The following is an 8,846-nucleotide window of genomic DNA, read 5'->3' as shown; positions in this document are numbered from 1 at the left end:
GATCTACGAGCAACCTACCTTTATAACAGATAAAAAATTTTATTCATATTTCATATTTATAAAAATCAAAATTATAGTCTTAAAGCTAAAAAAAAGAACCCATGAGGATCTGTATGAGGCAGTCACAGTACCCCAGAGAGGTAAGGAAGAATTGAGATATTTATTAGTTTAAAATCAACATCATCTATTCATTAAGTGACTGTTGGATAACAGCAGAGAACTGAGAACAGGAGTCACTACTGACTCCTATGTACTGATATTTGACATTTCCACCAATCACATTTGGAAATGTAGGAGAAGATACAGACTTCAGCAGAAGGTAAGGAATGTAAAGTACCTATATTGTGCCATTTTGAAAGTTATAACAATAATAAAAGCTGTTATTACACTTACCATTGCCAGTGATCTACTATGAGCAAACTCTATACTAAATGTTTCATATGAAATCTTCTGTATAGTCCTTGTATCTATCATTATCTCCATTTTGCATATGAGGAAACTGAAGCACGAAGAAGTTTAGTTATTTGCCCTAAGTCACACAGTCAGTAGGTGGCAAAGCCAATATCATCCACACAAGAACTGGTCCCATACTTGTTTGAGACTCATACATTTGTTAATCCTAAGGTTCATGGGCAGAAGCTGGGAGGACGCCATGCCCCATGCCTGAGGGGCGATGGACAAGAGGAGCTACCCCAGTCCGAGCTCAGGGGCGGTCGCCAGGAGGAGCTACCCCATGTCCAAGGTCAGGGGCAGCAGCCGAGAGGAGCTACCCCACGTCCAAGGTTAAGGGTGGCGGCAGAGAGGAGCTACCCCACATCCAAAGACAGGGGCAGCAGCCGGGAAGAGCTACCCCACACCCAAGGCCAAGAGCGGCAGCTGGGACGAGCAACCCCATGTCCAGGGAGTGGTGGCTACACGGGCACTGGAGGACCTAGAGGAGCTATTCCACATTCAAGGTCAGAAGGGGCAGTGGTGAGGAGATATCCCTCGTCCAAGGTAAGGAGCAGCAGCTGTGCTTTGCTGGAGCAGCGGTGGAGATACCCCACGTCCAAGGTAAGAGAAACCCAAGTAAGATGGTAGGTGTTGCAAGAGGGCATCAGAGGGCAGACACACTAAAAACATACTCACAGAAAACTAGTCAATCTAATCACAATAGGACCACAGCCTTGTCTAACAAAATGAAACTAAGCCATACCCTGTGGGGCCACCCAAGACGGGCGGGTCATTGTGGAGAGGTCTGACAGAATGTGGTCCACTGGAGAAGGGAATGGTAAACCACTTCAGTATTCTTGCCTTGAGAACCCCATGAACAGTAAAATGATAGGATACTGAAAGAGGAACTCCCCAGGTCAGTAGGTGCCCAATATGCTACTGGAGATCAGTGGAGAAATAACTCCAGAAAGAATGAAGGGATGGAGCCAAAGCAAAAACAATACCCAGCTGTGGATGTGACTGGTGATAAAAGCAACATCCAATGCTGTAAAGAGCAATATTGCATAGGAACCTGGAATGTCAGGTCTATGAATCAAGGCAAATTGGAAGTGGTCAAACAAGAGACGGCAAGAGTGAACATCGACATTCTAGGAATCAGTGAACTAATATGGCCTGGAATGGGTGAATTTAACTCAGATGACCATTGTATCTACTACTGCAGGCAGGAGTCCCTTAGAAGAAATGGAGTAGCCATCATGGTCAGCAAAAGAGTCTGAAATGCAGTACTTGGATGCAATCTCAAAAACGACAGAATGATCTGTTTGTTTCCAAGGCAAACCATTCAATATCACAGTAATCCAAGTCTATGCCCCAACCAGTAACTCTGAAGAAGCTGAAGTTGAACGGTTCTATGAAGATCTTGTAGACCTTTTAGAACTAACACCCAAAAAAAAAAAAAAAGATGTCCTTTTCATTATAGGGGACTGGAATGCAAAAGTAGGAAGTCAAGAAACACCTGGAGTAACAGGCAAATTTGGACTTGGAGTACAGAATGAAGCAGGGCAAAGGCTAATAGAGTTTTACCAAAAGAACCCTCTTCAAACAACACAAGAGAAGATTCTACACATGGACATCACCAGATGATCAACACCAAAATCAGATTGATTATATTCTTTGCAGCCAAAGATGGAGACGCTCTATACAGTCAGCAAAAACAAGACCAGGAGCTGACTGTGGCTCAGATCATGAACTCCTTATTGCCAAATTCAGACTGAAGTTGAAGAAAGTAGGGAAAACCACTAGACTATTCAGGTATGACCTATATCAAATCCTTTATGACTATACAGTGGAAGTGAGAAATAGATTTAAGGGACTAGATCTGATAGACAGAGTTCTTGATGAACTATGGATGGAGGTTTGTGACGCTGTACAGGAGCCAGGGATCAAGACTATCCCCAAGAAAAAGAAATGCAAAAAAAAAAAAAGAAAAAAGGCTGTCTGAGGAGGCTTTTGAAATAGCTGTGAAAAGAAGAGAAACAACAAGCAAAGGAGAAAAGGAAAGATATACCCATTTGAATGCAGAGTTCCAAAGAATAGCAAGGAGAGATAAGAAAGCCTTTCTCGGCGATCAATGCAAAGAAATAGAGGAAAACAATAGAATGGGAAAGACTAGAGATCTCTTCAAGAAAATTAGAGATACCAAGGGAACATTTCATGCAAAGATGGGCTCAGTAAAGGACAGAAATGTTATGGACCTAAGAGAAGCAGAAGATATTAAGAAGAGGTGGCAAGAATACACAAAAGCACTATACAAAAAAGATCTTCATGACCAAGATAAACACGATGGTGTGTTCACTCACACTCACCTAGAGCCACATATCCTGGAATGTGAAGTCAAGTGGGTCTTAGGAAGCACCACTATGAACAAAGCTAGTGGAGGTGATGGAATTCTAGTTGAGCTATTTCAAATCCTAAAAGATGATGCTGTGAAAGTGCTGCACTCAATATGTCAGCAAATTTGGAAAACTCAGCAGTGGCCACAGGACTGGAAAATCAGTTTTCATTCCAATCCCAAAGAAAGGTAATGACAGAGAATTTCTGCTTTGTAAAGAGATTCATTTGTACCAATTATATATATCCCATATAAAAATGATATGATATGATATGATACTTTTCTCTGTCACTTCACTCAGTTTAACAATCTCTAGGTCTATCCATGTCACTGCAAATGGCATTATTTATTTATTATGACTGAGTATTATTCATATATATACACACCACATTTATTCTTTAATTTATAAACACGATGATCCTTTTTGTTTTCAACTGCAATTTATTATTTGATTGATATTTTAAAATATGAAAACTGTTAATATTGGTCACCTTATTTTCCATTTTGTGATCTGTTCATTCTTTGTATTGATCCAAATTAATCTGTATTAGTTTCTTGTACTTGAAGAACTTCCTTTTACATTATCACATGCAAATATGCTTATGATATATATTTTTTCCCTTTAGTGTTATGTCGAGGTTTTTATTCTTTAAGTTCACTTTCTATTTTTGGGGATAATTTTATTAGAAAAATCATTCTAATTTGATACTTGTTTTATCCAGTTCTTTAAAGATGTGATATGTTCTTCTGAACTAAATAGTTTCCAAATTGAAATCCGCATCAAACAAATCTGTCCCATTGTTATGGTATGTATTTCCCCCTGGTTACTTCTAGTTTTATCTCTTTTTTTTTTAAGTGTGGGTGCATGAAGGAGATATGTGTTGGGCTCTCTATCACATATCACTGATGTCTTTATCAATCACTGCCTGAATTCTGCAGTATTATAGTAAGGCATGCTGTCCAGTAAAGTAAATCCTCTCATTTTACTGTTCTTCAGGAGTGCCTTGGTGATAATTGCTTGTCTTTATATACACAATTTAGAGTCGACCTAAGTCACACACACACACTCCTTTGTACACCACCTCACCCACTCATACACCAAAGGAATTTTACTTTATTTCATAGAGTTTCTGTATCATTGAATTGAATTATATCAGGGAAAAGTGACATCTTTTAAATATTGAGTTTTCCAGTACATAACAATGTTATAGCAATCCATTTATTTCCTTATTTTAAATTTCTCTCAAATTATTTTCTAGTTTACTAAATAAACTTCCTGCAGGGTTTTCATTTCTATTACTTTTTAAATTTTCATATATTTGTTCCTATTTAAATAGTATTTTCAATGTCTACTTATTTTTGCTTTTTGATGTGGAAATAAGGGCTTCCCAGGTGGCACTAGTGGTAAAGAACCTGCCTGCCAATGCAAGAGACATAACAGAGGTGGGTTCCATCCCTAGATCAGGAGGATCCCCTGGAGAAGGGAATGGCTACCCTCTCCAGTATTCTTGCCTGTAGAATTCCATGGACAGAGGAGCCAGGCAGGCTATACAGTCCATAGGGTCGCAGAGAATCGGACATCACTGAAGTGACTTAGCGTGTACACACATATGGAAATGATTTGTCTTTGTTGACTTTGTATCCAGTACACATGTTGAATTCATTTATTATGTCTAATAACTTCATTATAGATTAAATATTTTCTACATATTCAAATATAACTTCTTCCGACAAATAGGTTAATAAAACCCTGGTGGCTCAGATGGTAAAGAATCTGCCTGCAATGTGGGAGAACTAAGCTTGATCCCGTTGGGAAGATCCCCTGGAGAAGGAAATGGCTACCCTCCCCAGTATTCTTGCCTGGAGAATTCCATGGACAGAGGAGGCTTGCAGGATACAGTTCATTGGGTCACAAAGAGTCAGATATGATTGGGCGACTAACACTTTACAATGTTCATATATGCATTTTATTCTCTCTCTCTCTTTTTTTTCCCCCCACTGTATAGGCTAGTATATCTAGTAAAATGTTGAATAAAAACTGAGAGAGAAAAATCCCTTTCCTTGGTTCAAATTACAGGAGGGCATGTTTCAACATTTTTTAATTTAATTGTGTTTGTTACCCCTATTGTAGGTATATATTTTTAAAAATTACTTTAGTGTCATCTTTTACTGAAAGCATTCTTTAACTTCTTACTTCCAAAACTAAGTTAAACACCATTCTAATGTCACAAGTTCAATCTGGATTATTTTACTGTATGATTTATTTTATGCTTTTATGCTAAATTACTTTATTATTTATCTAATAATAGTTTGTTCCTCTAGAGTATGCAAGTTAAGTAAAAACTGGATTTTTCTTCTCTGTAATGCATCATTGTAACTACAGGATATAGCTCTGTGAAGCTTTTTCAGACATGAAAACCAAATCAGTCACCATATGAATTCTCTTTAGTGATGCCATTCAATACTATATGGAAGAGAACAACCATGCAGCTGATCCCTGCCTCAATACTGGACAATGCATGTGATATAATCAAATTAAATTATTATAAACCATAAATTTTGGATATAATTTGTTGTGCAGCAACAGAATATTGAAACAGAGGACTTCAAAATGGCTACAAAACCAACTTTTATATTTTACTTCCTTTAGTCCTCTCAACAGGTAATTTGTAATAGCCACAGCTGTCATCTGTTACTGTCATCTGCACATTATCTCCTCTGAAATGATTGCTGTAATTTTTGTGTGCCTTTTAGATGTCTTTTTTGATGACATGATACCTACTCAAAGAAGAGAACTAGCTGATAGATGAATTATGGTCTGATGAAAAATAATTTAAACACATAATATAATAAGAGAAACACAGATTTAAAAAGAAAAGAAAAAATATCCTCAGATTGCATCATTTCTCAATCAGTTTGACTGAAAATGATTCAATGTACTGTCCATAGTTTAGCTCTTTCCATTTGAAGAAATACAAGGTCTTTTTAACAGTAACTTCTTTTAGTTTAATATAGTGATTCTGTCTTATCAAGTTATCATCCTTTACAACAAGGAAAACTTGGGAAAATAATGTACTAAATACCCCAATTATTTTTAATTTCAATTATATACTTCACCAAAAGATTTTTTTTTTAAGCAAGAGATCTTAGAGAATGGATAACACTATATGGGCAGAAAATCATTGAACCCCATACATCTTATATTTCTGAACAGCAAACATGCATTCATATTTTTGGCATTAATAAAAATTAAGTTAACAAATTATCAAGATGCTGGTAGTATGATTTGGCTATATAAACAAAATATATCTACAGAGAATAATTCAGAGAGAAGCAGAGGGTAAAAATTTATTGCCACACTACAAAAACTTAAGGATCATTATGCAGTTTTATATTTAACCTTTACAGAAGGATCAAATTGAAGTCATTGAAAAGTAAAATGTCTAAAGTTAAAAACACATAGATATTTAACAACAGTTCTCCAAACTTTTGCCATCTATATTATCTAAAAATATCATGACAAGGGGGAAAAAAGTGCATGATAATCAAAGGAACAGGAAAGTACAAAAATATCTACGGTTTTAGGGGAAAAGGTAAGTAAGTGATACTATATTTTCTTATAAAATTGCAAATCACCAGTAAATTTGTGGAGTAAATATAATATTGCCTAAATACATAGTTTCTTATCAGCAAGACAGCATAATATAATCCTGATATTTAAAAAAATCCAGCATAAAACAAAAAGGCCAGGAATGAATGAATATAACGTATCTATTAATCATGTGGGAAAGCAACCTAACTATTTCTGATTATACAATGGCAAAATTAAATAGGAAAACAAAAAATGAGTTTAAATCAAGCAGCTAATGCTTTACATTAAGGTAGCAGTTTTCTCAAGGCTGCCAAGACATCCTTATTTGTCAGCATGTATATCAGGGTTTTAAACATCAGGGTGATAGTGTTATAGAAAACTGAGAGAAATTTGTCTGTTCTGGAAGAATTTCTGGATTTAGGTCATAAATATGTAACGATTGCAGATCCAAATAATAAAGTCACAACCATGACATGAGATGAGCAGCTGGAGAAAGCCTTTGCTCTTCCTATTGCTGATGGCAACTTCAGGATGGTGGAAGTGATTCTACTGTAGGAGCCAAGAGTCAGCAGAAAAGGGACCATAACAAAAAGCACAGCAACTGTAAAGACCAACATCTCGTTCAGAAAAGTGTCCCTACAGGCCAGCTTCAGTACTGGGGGGCGGGGGGGGGGGGGTTGTCAAAAAAGTAGTGATTGATTTGGTTGGACCTACAAAAGGACAGAGAGAAAATATGGCACGTCTGCCCTACCTCAGTTGGAACTCCAGTGACACAGCAGGCAGCCACCAGCTGGACATGGACCTTGTGGTTCATGACCAGAAGATAGTTCAAGAGACCACAAATGGCCACATAGTGGTCATAGGTCATCACTGTAGAAGCAGGCACTCTATGTTTCCAAATATAAGGACAAAATTCATCTGTGTTGCACAAACAAGCAAAGAAATATGTCTTTTCTGAGTCCAAAGCTTATGAGCATTCTAGGAAGAGTGGCAGACACATAACAGATTTCCAAGAAGGAAAAATTACTGAAGAAAAGTACATGGGAGTCTGGAGAGTCTGGTCTGTCCTGCTTATGAGAATAATGATGCCCTTTCCCACCAGAGTTATCACAGAGACAAACAGAAACATCACAAAAAGAAACATTTGGAGACTGAGAACCTCAGAAAATCCCAAAGAACAAATTTCATCATTTGCTAGATATTTCTGAGGTTCCATCAGTGAAAATAGTACAATTAGGCATTTATCTCTTTTGTAATTCTATAAATTAAAGGGATTTAGAGGAATCATTAATAATACATAAGATATTTATTCACTATTAATGTCTAGTATTTTATATCCTGGACTCAACAAAACTGAAGTCTAATGGAGACTATGTATGCTAAATTCTAAATATAAAAGCATAAGTTGCAATTTAAGGGTTAGCTTGAAATGAAAGTGATATGCTTAAGAGTTATGCACTTTCGTTTTGAATCTTTTTGTGTGCAGAGCAAAATCTATCCATTTTCACTTCAGTTCAGTTCAGTTGCTCAGTCGTGTCCGACTCTTTGTGACCCCATGAATCGCAGCACGTCAGGCTTCCCTGTCCATGACCAACTCCCTGAGTTCACTCAGACTCACGTCCTTTCAGTCAGTGATGCCATCCAGCCATCTCATGCTCTGTTGTCCCCTTCTCCTCCTGCCCCCAATCCCTCCCTGCATCAGAGTCTTTTCCAATGAGACAACACTTCACATGAGGTGGCCAAAGTACTGCAATTTCAGCTTCAGCATCATTCCTTCCAAAGAAATTCCAGGGTTGATCTCCTTCAGAATGGACTGGTTGGATCTCCTTGCAGTCCAAGGGACTCTCAAGAGTCTTCTCCAACACCACAGTTCAAAAGCATCAATTCTTAGGCGCTCAGCCTTCTTCACAGTCCAACTCTCACATCCATACATGACTACTGGAAAAACCATAGCCTTGACTATACGGATTTTAGTCGGCAAAGTAATGTCTCTGCTTTTGAATATACTATCTAGGTTGGTCATAACTTTTCTTCCAAGGAGTAAGCATCTTTTACTTTCATGGCTGCAGTCACCATCTGCAGTGATTTTGGAGCCCCCCAAAAAATAAAGTCTGACACTGTTTCCACTGTTTCTCCATCTATTTCCCATGGAGTGATGGGACCGGATGCCATGATCTTCGTTTTCTGAATGTTGAGCTTTAAGCCAACTTTTTCACTTTCCTCTTTTACTTTCATCAAGAGGCTTTTTAGTTCTTCAATTTCTGCCATAAGGGTGGTGTCATCTGCATATCTGAGGTTATTGATATTTCTCCCAGCAATCTTGATTCCAGCTTGTGTTTCTTCCAGTCCAGCGTTTCTCATGATGTACTCTGCATAGAAGTTAAATAAGCAGGATGACAATATACAGCCTTGACGTACTCCTTTTCCTAT

General features: G+C 37.6%; 1 pseudogene; it reads right to left on the bottom strand.

Moving 5' to 3' along the window:
- Positions 1-6,700: 6,700 nt before the first annotated feature.
- LOC128068050 (olfactory receptor 10AG1-like) lies at positions 6,701-7,632 on the bottom strand (annotated as a pseudogene).
- Between the last annotated feature and the right edge of the window lie 1,214 nt (positions 7,633-8,846).

Source organism: Budorcas taxicolor, chromosome 23 (assembly GCF_023091745.1).
Source record: "Budorcas taxicolor isolate Tak-1 chromosome 23, Takin1.1, whole genome shotgun sequence".
In the NCBI taxonomy this organism is placed as follows: domain Eukaryota; kingdom Metazoa; phylum Chordata; class Mammalia; order Artiodactyla; family Bovidae; genus Budorcas; species Budorcas taxicolor.
This window is presented reverse-complemented; position numbering and strand designations above follow the sequence as displayed.